Consider the following 6,000-nt stretch of genomic DNA (forward strand, 5'->3'; position numbering starts at 1 on the left):
TCGTAATTTTTGGCTCAGAAAAAATAGTTGTTTAGAATGCTCTTGTCAAATCTGAGAAATACCAATGTTTTGTTTCTATGATTCAACAAATTACAGGTTGTTGTAATATCACCAATGCACTAATGTATATTTACTAATCTACATCTCCTTTTATGTCCTATTTTGAGTGAAGCAGATAACATAAGATTTTATCAAGACTTTGATGATATAATTTATCCTCAAATCAAAGGTGAGATTAAGGAAGATATAAATAATGATGAAAATACAACAGAACAGCCATCTAATGATTTACATCTTCCTGAAATCTGTGAAGATGAATTACTTCCAGCATCCAAGTTCCTCCAAGTCCATGGCTTAAAACATTGTCAACAGGGATACTGCTTCAACCATTGGAATCTTTTTTGGAATTTTGCAAAAAAAAAAATAGAGAAGCATTTCATTAAGTTTCATGGGAATTTTCATGGGATCGACTCATCAGCATAATTGTGGAAAAGTATCCTAAGGAAGAATATGAAGTTATAAAAAAAAATTATTCGCACTTGTACATTCATTAGACTAAAGTATATTAATATTGTAAACAAAAGTCGCATAAAAAGAAAAATAGCAAGTTACGTGCGAAAAACGGCTCATTTCATTATTTAAAAAATAGAGACAGAAATGATATATATATTTTTATTTTTATTTTTTTTCGAGGCTCATTAATTTTAAACAATAACCTTTCTAAATGTGAGTGCCTGTGTTCTAGCTAAGTCTAAAACCTTGTCAAGCAATTCATCGGAAATTGGATGGCCAATATTTTTTCCAAACACAACTGTAATGCTATTGGGAGCAAAGTTTTCTTCTTATGTCAAATCCACAAAGAGTCAATATGGGAATTATTTGACTGTGGATTAATCATTTCTATTTCAATAAAGTATTCGTAAGCTACTTAAGTTTAAATTACATAACAATGCACATTATAATTTTTTTTTTTTTTTAATTCATGATCCTTAGTATATGTAATTATGTTGCACTTTATCACAATGACCTATTCTTTAATCCCGGGAGTGACGAAGTAACACGATCTTTTGTTAAATTGAACTCCACACATTCTCCAAGGAGTCTTCATCTAGTATCTTCTATTTGATGAAGAATGCTTATGATAATTTATAGCCATCCTAACAAATGGCAGTCAATACAAATAACTTATAAGTAATTACAATATATATGGATTGAATATATTGTTTTTGGATGGAATGATAGAATTGACGATGACAAGGGTGATGAATTAACACAGTATAACTAATAATCTTTCAATTTAATTTTCCTAAATGGATTTGAGGGAAATCCGACAATTTTCTTCGTTCCTCACTGTAGTCCACTATGGCAAAGTGGTCCTCTGTAGAAACTGAGACTTAGCTTCATATGCTTCACTACGACGTGGAAGACCCTCAATGGGTTTGAATGTTTTTTAATAAAATGAAGAATCAAGAATATGGATTGCTTCTTTTTTTTATACGATGGAAAATGTAAACAAAACACGCAACTACTTATACACTATGACGTCACTAAAGCGTGGTGGAAGTCAAACGTCAGTCGTAAACACGTTATGGTATAACCTTGTAATTTCTATTAGCCTTGCACTGTATTAACCAGTACAAGATAACAATTTGTCTGTCCCGGCTGGTAGAACTAGTGTTATTATAAAGCCCTGTATTTTAATTCAAGGGTCTTTCAAATAATCTGTGGATTACAAAAGAATCCGTCTTGATCAGAGTTTCCCAACAAGAGAGGAAATAAATATTCAGAAGGGGGTAGGGGGGTTAGTCTTGCTTTGACTTAAAACTATCTTAGGGTAGCTAGCTCCCCTCCAGTAAAAAATATTAAATTATAATATTATTCAAAATGAAACCTCTTAAACAGCCACACCAAGTAGATTTTTTTTGCCAATTAAGAAAAACTCAAGGCGTAACTGAAACTATATTGTAAAATTAGTAGATCTTTTAGTAAGGAGTTATGGGATAAGTGTTTTTACAAATTTGATATTCTGCTAATCACTAATCTACTAATTTATCAATCCATTATTTTTTTTAGTTTCCCAATGTAGCATGAGCATAATAAACAAATATAAATTATCTGCAAGGTGGTGAAACACTCTGTAGCTAGTTTTTTTTTAAAATGGTGCATGCTCAGAATAATTTTCACAGCACTCTTTATGTGAGTATTATTCGTTAGTTTATTTTTTTATTAAATAGTAGTGTAACTCAGTGAGTTGTATTTTTTACCAACAGACAGTGCCACACATTGTCCCTTTATTTACAAACAAATATAAGTAAACAACGTTCATGTCCCATTAGAAGATTAGTAGAAGTTATTTGCGGAATGCCCACCTCTGCTAATTATCTAAATTATTGATTTAATGTCCAAACAAGATTTCTACATAATATAACCAATGAATTAGATATTAATAATTATAGTGGTATAAAATGACCTTAACTCATTTCTGATTGTTAATCTGAAGAGTATTTTTTTTCAAAGATTTTATAATTATTATTTATTCTTGAAAAGAAAACATCTAAATATTAAGTAATCATCAGTGCTTGTGCACATGAAAGGCTGTGCAACAGCATTTTCGCTTTTCAGCTAAATCCCACACTTACATATTATAGTGATTTAAGCTATAGAACACGAAACGTTTAACCGTAATTGAATTGGTCATAAAAGCCTTTTATTTAAATTACGTTTTAAGAGTATTATTTCGTCTCAGAGTCATAATTCAAAGTGAAATTACAATAAAGATGAAAGTTAAAGGTAATGCCAATAGATAAGAACAATCCAGTATTCAAGAGATAAATTAATTATTACGTAATCTTGAATATAGTTCCTACAAAATGTGATTAATCATACAAAATTCAAGATCCATAAAGGATCTTACATGCAAACAAAAAAGTTTTTCAATTACCTGATATTATTGCTAAACTAAAGAATAAACCTTATATTACAACTTAAAAAGATTTGATGTCAGAAAAAAAGTTCTATTTTGATGGATTTTGTCAGTTTAACTATAAAATATTTAGTAAATAAGTAATGTAAGGTTGTTTGACCAAATGTTCCGAAATTAAATATAATTAAGTTGATTATTTAATTAATTGGAATAAGTAATTAAAATTTAGAGGCAAGAGGATTACCCCAAATTAAAATATGTTTCATATCCAATTTATTTAATTTGTACTTATAACAGAGTAAGTTATTTAATCGACTTATTTATATGTAATTTCAGAACATTTCACGCATTCTTTTTATTCTTTATTTAAGAAAATTAAAATTTAACCAAAAAATCAATTGAAGTCCATTTCTTTTTTGACAGTAAATCTTTTGAAGTTGTGATCCAAGATTTATTCTTTGATTTCAGTTTTGTAACTTTTTTTATGGCTTTTATCCATTTATTTCCTTCCTTGATCTTCGATAGGAACTTGTGTGAGGCTAATATATTCTTCTTTTTTTTTATAACCCAGATGACTTATTTTACATCCCGGGACAATACAACGATTTGGAATCCTCACAAAAATTAAAATTAAATATTTATACAAGAGTGAAATAGTTCTTAAAAATAATATATTAACTTATGCATACAACAGTCAAAGGAGTAAGTATGTTAAGGCATAATAAGGAGGTTTTATTTTATGAAAATGAACAAATTCAATTTATGACCGCCTTTTCTAATCACCACATATCTTAGAAGCATCTTGATGAAAAAATATTAAAATCAACCGCAAATACTAAGGTTTATTACAAGTGACTAAAGTAATAGAAATTACTTTTATGTAGAGTGTTAAAATCAAAGGTACACATAGTTGGAGAGCCGATCATTTTGGAAACTGTTTATAAAAGTAAGGGAAGAAATCAAAAATAAATTTCGTAGAAAAATGAATCCTATCTCTATGTATAGCTCCTCAATATTACAAGAATAAGGTTAGGCCACAAGAAAATGGCTGGGCAAGCACAGCAGATTTATTAAATAAATCTCTCTTTCTATTTCTGGTGAGATCATTAGGACGAGTCTTTGTTGTTAGTACTAAATAAATTTAAAAAGTTAACATTTGTGGTTACTCAATATTCCATAAGCGATATTTTACTAAATATAATGCCAAAAGAAAGTTTTTAAATTTCATAAATTATTAATACATAAATAGTATGTTATAATATTTATTATCTTTACTAAAATAAAACTAAAAGATAACGTACAGTGACTACATATTTGTAAAAAACCAAAAGGTTTTTCATACCACCGATTCCCGAAAGACCTTGCAAGAAGAAAGCTTGTATTTTGGCTTGTCAAGGAAAATACGAGTTCAATACTGATGAAGCCAGAATTTGAGATCATTATTTTGAATTTTAGTGTTTGATAGTTTATTAAATTTAAAAACTTACTTTCGGCATTATATTTAGTAAAATATTACTTAAGAAATATATAATAACCACTTCTATGATAATGATATCATTTATTTAAATTTTTACTTTTTAAATTGATGTGGTATCAATAACCAAGACTCGTCCCATTGATGTCACCAGAAATAGAAAGAGATAGAGATTTATTATTCAATAAATCTCTTGTGCTTCCCCAGCAATTTTCTTGATGCCTAACCTTGTTCTAGAAACATTGTAGCTGCTATCCTTCTTGAGCTTTGTAATCTTAAATCTATGTCTTCAGCTCTCTTAACGGAATCTTCATGTTATCTCTCAACCTTTACTTCAAAAAGATAAAGATAAAAGACTGAAAACAAGGTTACATGATATATCTAACAGAACCCTATAACAAGAGTTACGTCACAAGATGTCAGTGCCCTCTAGTGACAGATATCAAAGGGCCCAAAAAGAAATTGAATACAATACATGAATCCTAAGAAAATAATTTTATTGAGCTTACACATACGATTAATTATTATAAACAAAATGAATACTTACTTTAATCTACTTTATTTTGCAAATACATGCTTTGGCTTCCGAAAGTAGAAGAAACTATTCTATTTTCTTTAATAATCGTAGTTTGCATTCTTAAATGTATGTGCATTCTTCTTCTAACATACTTAGATTCAGTGAAATATAAAATTTCATGACATTTGGTAACATTTTAAAACGACTTTATTAATGGAACCGCTACTTCTTTTATTGAGTTTACAATTGTTTTCATTTTTTTGAATTGATTTGAATAAAGCCTCTATTTTTGCAAATTCATCCAAAAATTTCTTGGCCCAAGAGATTAATCCTCCATTGAACTATGTATAGTTCATCAACGAAAGCAAAGTATTGAAATCGTTCGTAGACTTATTAGTGTCAATGAAAAACCTTTTCCACTTTTCACAGTGAGAATGATTTTGAAAGGTTATTCGAAGACAGTACCCAATCAAATAATGTAGAGAGTTCATTTCACCCATGTTGAGTGGATAAATAAGGATGAATACATTTTCTTCTCTAAACTCGTAATCTTCATGTTCTTCAAGATTATTTTACTCTTCTAAAGACACGAGGAATGTACATAGAGTCGTCATCCTCATATCTCGCTCCTTTTTTTCTGAACAAAAATTGTATAAGAGTAACGATTTTGAGCATATTCTTAAGCTCCCTAGGAGAGGGAGTTGGATTTTTATATCTAAGTTAAGAAAAAATATTTTAGAGGCAATTTTGGGTGAATCTCGAACCAAACACAAATGCAAAACAGCTTAAGAAATTAAATATTTGGACAATTCGAGAAATGAGGTAGTCGATAAAACTATTCCCTTTTGAACGGGTTTCCAAGTAGGCTTATGACCATCACCAATGGTTAAAGATAGGATAATTTTACAGCAACCTTGAAGAAATTGGACTGATGATTCATACTTATCCATATTGGACTTATTTCTGCAATCCACAGCACTACAAGAGGGCATACTTGCCGTATTTTAACAGAATATATTGTCTTTGTAGAGGTTTTAACATAAAATATAGAATTAAATTTTGAATGTTTTGGGCCGTGACTCCAAC

Source organism: Lepeophtheirus salmonis, chromosome 7 (assembly GCF_016086655.4).
Source record: "Lepeophtheirus salmonis chromosome 7, UVic_Lsal_1.4, whole genome shotgun sequence".
NCBI classification, from domain to species: Eukaryota; Metazoa; Arthropoda; class Copepoda; order Siphonostomatoida; family Caligidae; genus Lepeophtheirus; species Lepeophtheirus salmonis.